We start from the raw sequence: 6,346 nt of genomic DNA on the forward strand, positions 1-6,346 counted from the left end.
ATGTCAGGAGCCCTTGATGTCCTGCAAGTGAAGGAGGATGTCCTCAAATGTCTTGCAGCAGGGACTTACTTAGGTGGCACCAACTTTGACTTCTATTAGGTTGGTGCAAAAGTAATTGCAGTTTAGGGGCCGGCCCGGTGGCTCAGGCGGTTGGAGCTCCATGCTCCTAACTCCGAAGGCTGCCGGTTCGATTCCTCGAGTCTCGCAAGGGATGGTGGGCTCCGCCCCCTGCAACTAAGATTGAACACGGCACCTTGAGCTGAGCTGCCTCCCGGATGGCTCAGTTGGTTGGAGCACGGGCTCTCAACCACAAGGTTGCCGGTTCAACACCCTCAAGGGATGGTGGGCTGTGCCCCCTGCAACTAGAAAACGGCAACTGGACCTGGAGCTGAGCTGCGCGCTCCACAACTAAGACTGAAAGGACAACAATTTGAAGCTGAACGGCACCCTCCACAACTAAGATTGAAAGGACAACAACTTGACTTGGAAAAACAGGCCTGGAAGTACACACTGTTCCCCCAATAAAGTCCCGTTCCCCTTCCCCAATAAAATCTTTAAAAAAAAAAAAAAAAGTAATTGCAGTTTAAATGGTTAAAAATAATTGCAAAAACCACAATTACTTTTGTACCAACCTAATAAATGGAACAGTACATCTACAAAAGGAAAAGTGATGGCATTACCTCATAAATCTGAAGAAAACTTGGGAGAAGCTTCTGCTGGCAGCTCATGCCATTGTTATCACGAAAAATCTGGTTGATGTCAGTGTCATATCCTCTAGGAATACTGGCCAGCAGACTGGGTGAAGACTACAGCTGCCTTAGGGGCCACTTCCATTGCTGGCCGCTTCACTCCTGGAACCTCCACAAAGCAGACTGAGGGCAGCTTTCTGGGAGCCGTTGACTTCTCGTGGTTACTGAACCCAGGGTTCACCATCAGCCTGTCACAGAGGTGTCTTATGTTAACTTGCTTACCATTGTTCTGTATAAGAGAGATTGTCCTGTGTACTACGTGGACATTGCCATCCTGAGCAACGACAAGGAAGCCCACTCAGTGGCCCTGATGGTGCATGCTGGGCAGCAGTTGCCGCGCTTGCACAGCACCATCTCCCGTGAACACCCATGGGGGGTCCCGCGTGATCTGTGCTTCTACAGAGGCCCTGAAGAGACTGAACAGGAAAAGCAAGCCGCTGCCGAAAATGCTGTGACCAAGGAGGAACTTCAGGGTGAATGGACTTCTCCAGCTCCTGCGTTTACTGCCACTAAATTTGAGGCTGTGGACTGAACTGAAGGCACGCAGGTGCCATCTGCGCCTGTTCACTGGTTCCCTACTGAAGACTGGTCAGTATCTCCCTCTGCTCAGGCCACTAAATGGCTAGGAATGACCACTTAGTGAGCTGATCTTCCACAGGCTCTTAAACAGAAAATGGAAATACAAAGTTGACAGAAAATAAAGTTTCTGCAAAAGCAAATAAATTCTAAGTTCATAATACTGAATTCACAAATTTAAATAGAGATGATAGAATTTTTATTTAACTTACTTGATGTATAGCTTTACCTTGTCTTTTATACTGAAAATCTTGGTTCCTAATGATTACTTGTGGGGACAGAGTCCCAAAGAGCAGTTTCCAGGCTCTCGACCTCACGTGGAAAGGTGCTGGCTCGGGTAGTAGCCGGCCATCAGCTGTGACTGGTTGGCCATCAGCTGTAACCAGTTAGCCAATTAGCCACTGATATAACTGCGGGGGCTGCGGTGGTTGGTTGGTTGGTTGGTTGGTTGGCTGGTTGGCTGGCTGGCAGAAAACCGAAGGGCGGATTGCAGATTGTGTGGATACTACTTCCTGTGTGTCTTGCCCGGCAGCCAGTGAGACTGGGGTGCAGGAAGACCCCTTATTGGGATACTGGTGGATGTTTTGCTTTTGTATCTCCAACTCAGCCGCCAGCGAGAAATAGTGGTATGAACCTCCTATCCATAGCTCCCTGGGTGTTCCTTTTTGGCCTCACCATATCCTGCATTCTTGTGTGGGGAGCGGGAGCTGAGTCCCTGCATGACATTCCTTATATGCTTTAATCTACTTTGTGTGTAGTGGTGTATGTGTGTATGTTTGCAATCGTTTTAAAATTATACCATATTAAACTTAATAACAGGATCACTAGCTGCAATTTAAGATTTAGTGATCTTTATTTGTGGTTCCGCTTAGGTGTATACAGTCATAATCCTACTTTTAAATTCATTGAAGTAAATATCTTTGGCATTATGCCACAAATTTGATATAAAATAATATTAGTGATCTTTAATTTTAATTTAAAGGATTGCTTCCTTTTTTTTCATTTTTAGTTAATGTTGTCTTTCAAATATATATATAAAAAGGAATAAAATTCTAAGGTCAAAATTGTAAAACAAGGAACATTAGAAAATATCTAGCTTTTATCCTTGTTCTTCCCACCATCTCTCTTTTGTCTTCTTCCTATCTAAAGTTTACTATTTCTTTTAATTAATTTTTGTTTATCCTTCCACTGTTTATTTTTGAAAATATTAGAAAATATACATGTATATGTATATGAGTATGTGTAGGAGTTCCCACACCTTTGGTACCCAAAAAGGTGTAACATATTTTTTTTGTTCTTTTTTGATTTGTTTTATAACTGTTTTGCCTTTGCATAAAGCTAGGGAAATAAATAGCCTTGTACATAAGTCATTTTATATTTCTGTGAGTGTATCTTAGGGATAGTTTCCTAGCAGTCGGATTACTGAGTCAAAGGATAAATGCATGTGTAATTTCTCTAATTTATACTTTGCTAATATCAAATTCTTAGAGGTGGTATGGTTTTGCATTTCTATTTTTTTTTTTTTTTTGCATTTCCATTAACAATGTGAAAGTGATTGTTTTCTCACAGCCTTAACAACAGAGTATGTTGTCAAAATGTCCTGTTTTTGCCAAGGTTAGAAATGATACCACAGTGTAGTTTCAATTTGTATTTCTCTCACTATACATATGATTGCTTCATATGATTAAGGGCCATTGCTGGTTCTTTTTCTGTGAACTGTTTTCCATATCATTTGCCTATTTTTTCCTAAAGTTTTGGGACTGTCTTCTTATTTTTTCAAAAAGTTCTTTATTTAACAGCAATGTTAAATAGCCCTCTGTATGTGATGTAAGATGTAAATATTTTATCCAACTTTGTCATTTGTCTTCTTTCATTCCTTTTTCTTCTTTATTTAGACCATGCACATTTTTAATGTGATCAAACATCAATAATTTCCCCGTTTGCTTCTAGATTTTGAATCACAGTAAGGCATTGTTCACCCTTTTCTAGACAATAAAGGAATTCATCCATATTTTGTTTTAATACTTGAACAATTTTATTTTAGCATTTCAATAGATTATATTTTGAAAGTCTCATAGTCTACAATACATGTCATCTTTTGATAGGTAGAATTTGATTATTGGTTAGTTCTGAATATTTTTTAAAAATTTCTATTATGATTTCTTTTGCTCAATTAGTCTCTTAAAAATAATCTGTATGGTCTAACTATTACAGTGTTTTGTACACATGAAACTAATTTTAAAAAAAGGAAAAAAATTAGTCTGTATGATACTGCTTTGACTTTTTTTGAGACTTGCTTTAGAGATTAGGTGGCCATTTCTATAAATGTATAGTATGTACTGAACCTTATTCTCTATTTATTACTGCAGAGTTCTGCATATAACCACTAAGTGAAGTGTGTTCACATTTTGTTGGTCAAATTTTCTATATTTTACTGACTATTTTGTCTGCTTGACTTGACAGAAGATGAGAGAGTTATGTTGAAATCTCCTACTATGTTGAATTTGTCTATTTCAACTTGTAGTTCTGGACAATTTTGCTTCACATATTGTAAGAGCATTTTACCACATACAAGAATTAGCATTTGAATATCTTCTTAGAGAACTGGCACTTTTCTGTATATAAATATATACTAAATCTCTCCAGCTTAGGTTTATTTTTTTTCCAATATTAGTGTAACTGACTCAATTGTAATTTCGTTAGTGTTTGCCTGGTATATATTTATTAATTTTTACGATTTCAATCTTACTTGACCTTGGGTTTTAGGTGTATCTATGATAAAGAGCATGTAGCTGAAATTTGATATTTTTATATAACCTGAAAATCTGTATCTTAATTAATAATCTTAGTTCATATATTATTGAGAGGTAAGGGTTAACTTGTCCCAGAATGGTCTCCAGCAGGTTAGTCCCCAGCAATAAAAAAGTTGAGTTCATGATACTGCTGTAAAGCTTCATGGAGATGAGTTTTGGTCTGGTGACTATCATTCCTGGCACATGTGTAGGTTTGGACCTCAACCCCTTATCCCATGAAAGGAATATGTCAAATCTTGCTGTTATGTTGGCATATCATATGTCTGTAATTACATGGCTTGAACCAAAAGGGGCAGATAATACTCCCCTCCTATCATAAATGCTGAAATTGCAGGGCAAGGCTGAAGTCAAGGTTCTGCCTTGTCAAATTGCTATTGTAGTCTGGTTCCTGATCTAACCATGGGAAGGACTAATGTTTCCCATGGATTAAGGATGTTTAAGAGCTCTACGGATTATGTGTGAGGACCTTCTTTCAGAGCCTGAGGGCTACCCTGAAATATCTCTTCACTGCTGTAGAATTCAGTGGGTAAGAGAGAACATATATATGCCCACGTGTTATTGCTTCTATTTCCAAGGGTTTTTTCTGATAAACACTACTCCAGCCATGTCTGGTATTTGGGCTTCTAACCATATACATTTTATACATGACAACAGGTATCATAAATATTGATAATACCTGGATTAGTTTCTATAAATTTATTTTTCCTTTTATATTTGTTTCATTTTCTCTGAGCTGCTGATTTTTTCCTTTCTTGTTTTTTTTTGGATTGTTTGTTTGGGATTTGATTGAGCTATGTTTGTTTGCTTTCACATATTACTTTATGTTTTATCCTGCATATTTATTTCACACAGTCTCAAGTTAATTCACCTACTGATCAATGCAAAGAACCTAAAACTTGAACATTTATCATCACACTTTTGACATGTTATATTGTATTAAGTATGTTGTATCTGCTGTTTTTTGAGCTCCACATATGAGACTTCTTGTGGCTATTGTTATTATTCTTATTTTATACAGAAAATACCTCTTAGATATGCCTACATTTTAATCTTTTTTTCTCACTGTTAAGCATTCTCGTCAGAAAGTAGATCCTTTGGAAGCTCCATCAGTGTAGGGTTATTTATGGTAAAAAAAAAAAAAAATCTCTCAATTTTCATGTATCCTAAGATGTTATTGTTTTCCTCTCCTTGGTGAAAGACAGCTTTGCTAGGCACACGCTATGAGGTTGATAATTTTTTTCTTCAACATTTTGAAAATAATATTCCACTATATTCTGGCTTCCATTATTGCTGTTGAGCTTTTTATTTGTTTTTCATTTGTTTTGTTTTGTTTTTGTGAGTTTAACTCTCATTTCTCTCTAGTAATCTATCTTTTCTAAGTGCTTTTTAAATTTTTCTATTCATCTTTAGGGTTCTTCAACATTACTGTAAGTGTATCTAAGAATCGATTTCTATTTCTTCTTGACTATGCTCTATTTAGTGTCCATGCTTTCAAACCACCCATTTAATCTTCATTTCCTTGCAATTTCATCACTCTTCCAATGCTCTCTTCAACCCTATCTCTCTGCCAAGTTAGCTCATTCCAAAGTCGCCCTGCTCCACCAGATTAACATATCAGTGTCTTTTACTTAGTACTTGACCTTTAGCTTGCCATAACTGTTTATACTTGGTTTATCCATTTGTTCTTAAAAATCTCTTTTTTGTTGTTGTTATTGGATGTGGTAGGCAGATTTCTAAAGATGCCTGCACCCCAAGAGTCCTCTCCCTTGATTATTCAATCAAACAGTAATGTAGGGACTGTTGTGAAGGATCAAAGTCTCAAGTCATTTGTCCTTAAAATATGGAGGTTATCCATGAGAACCTGATTTAATCAAGCGAGCACTGTAAAAGTAGAGGGTTTTTTTCCAGCTAGTTGCAGAAAGGGAAGTCAGAGACAGTTGAAGTATGGGAAGGAATTGACTCACCAATGCTTGTTTAAAGATGGAGTAGGGGGTAGGTGAGCATGTGTGAAAAAATGTGAGCAGTCTTAACTTGCTGAGAGAGGCCCCTGGCCAACAGCCAGCAAGAAAATGTGGACCTCAGTCCTAGAACTATATGGAACTAAATTCTGCAAACAACTTGAATGGGTTTATACACAGATTCTTTTTTTTTTTTTTTCGACACTGAAAATATATTGAATGTCAACTGAAAAAAAAAATTAGAAAACGT

At 37.6% G+C, this 6,346-nt stretch overlaps 1 pseudogene; it reads left to right on the top strand.

Moving 5' to 3' along the window:
- LOC117028462 (40S ribosomal protein SA-like) lies at nucleotides 1–1,389 on the top strand (annotated as a pseudogene).
- The last annotated feature ends 4,957 nt before the right edge of the window (nucleotides 1,390–6,346 follow it).

This window comes from Rhinolophus ferrumequinum, chromosome X (assembly GCF_004115265.2).
Source record: "Rhinolophus ferrumequinum isolate MPI-CBG mRhiFer1 chromosome X, mRhiFer1_v1.p, whole genome shotgun sequence".
In the NCBI taxonomy this organism is placed as follows: domain Eukaryota; kingdom Metazoa; phylum Chordata; class Mammalia; order Chiroptera; family Rhinolophidae; genus Rhinolophus; species Rhinolophus ferrumequinum.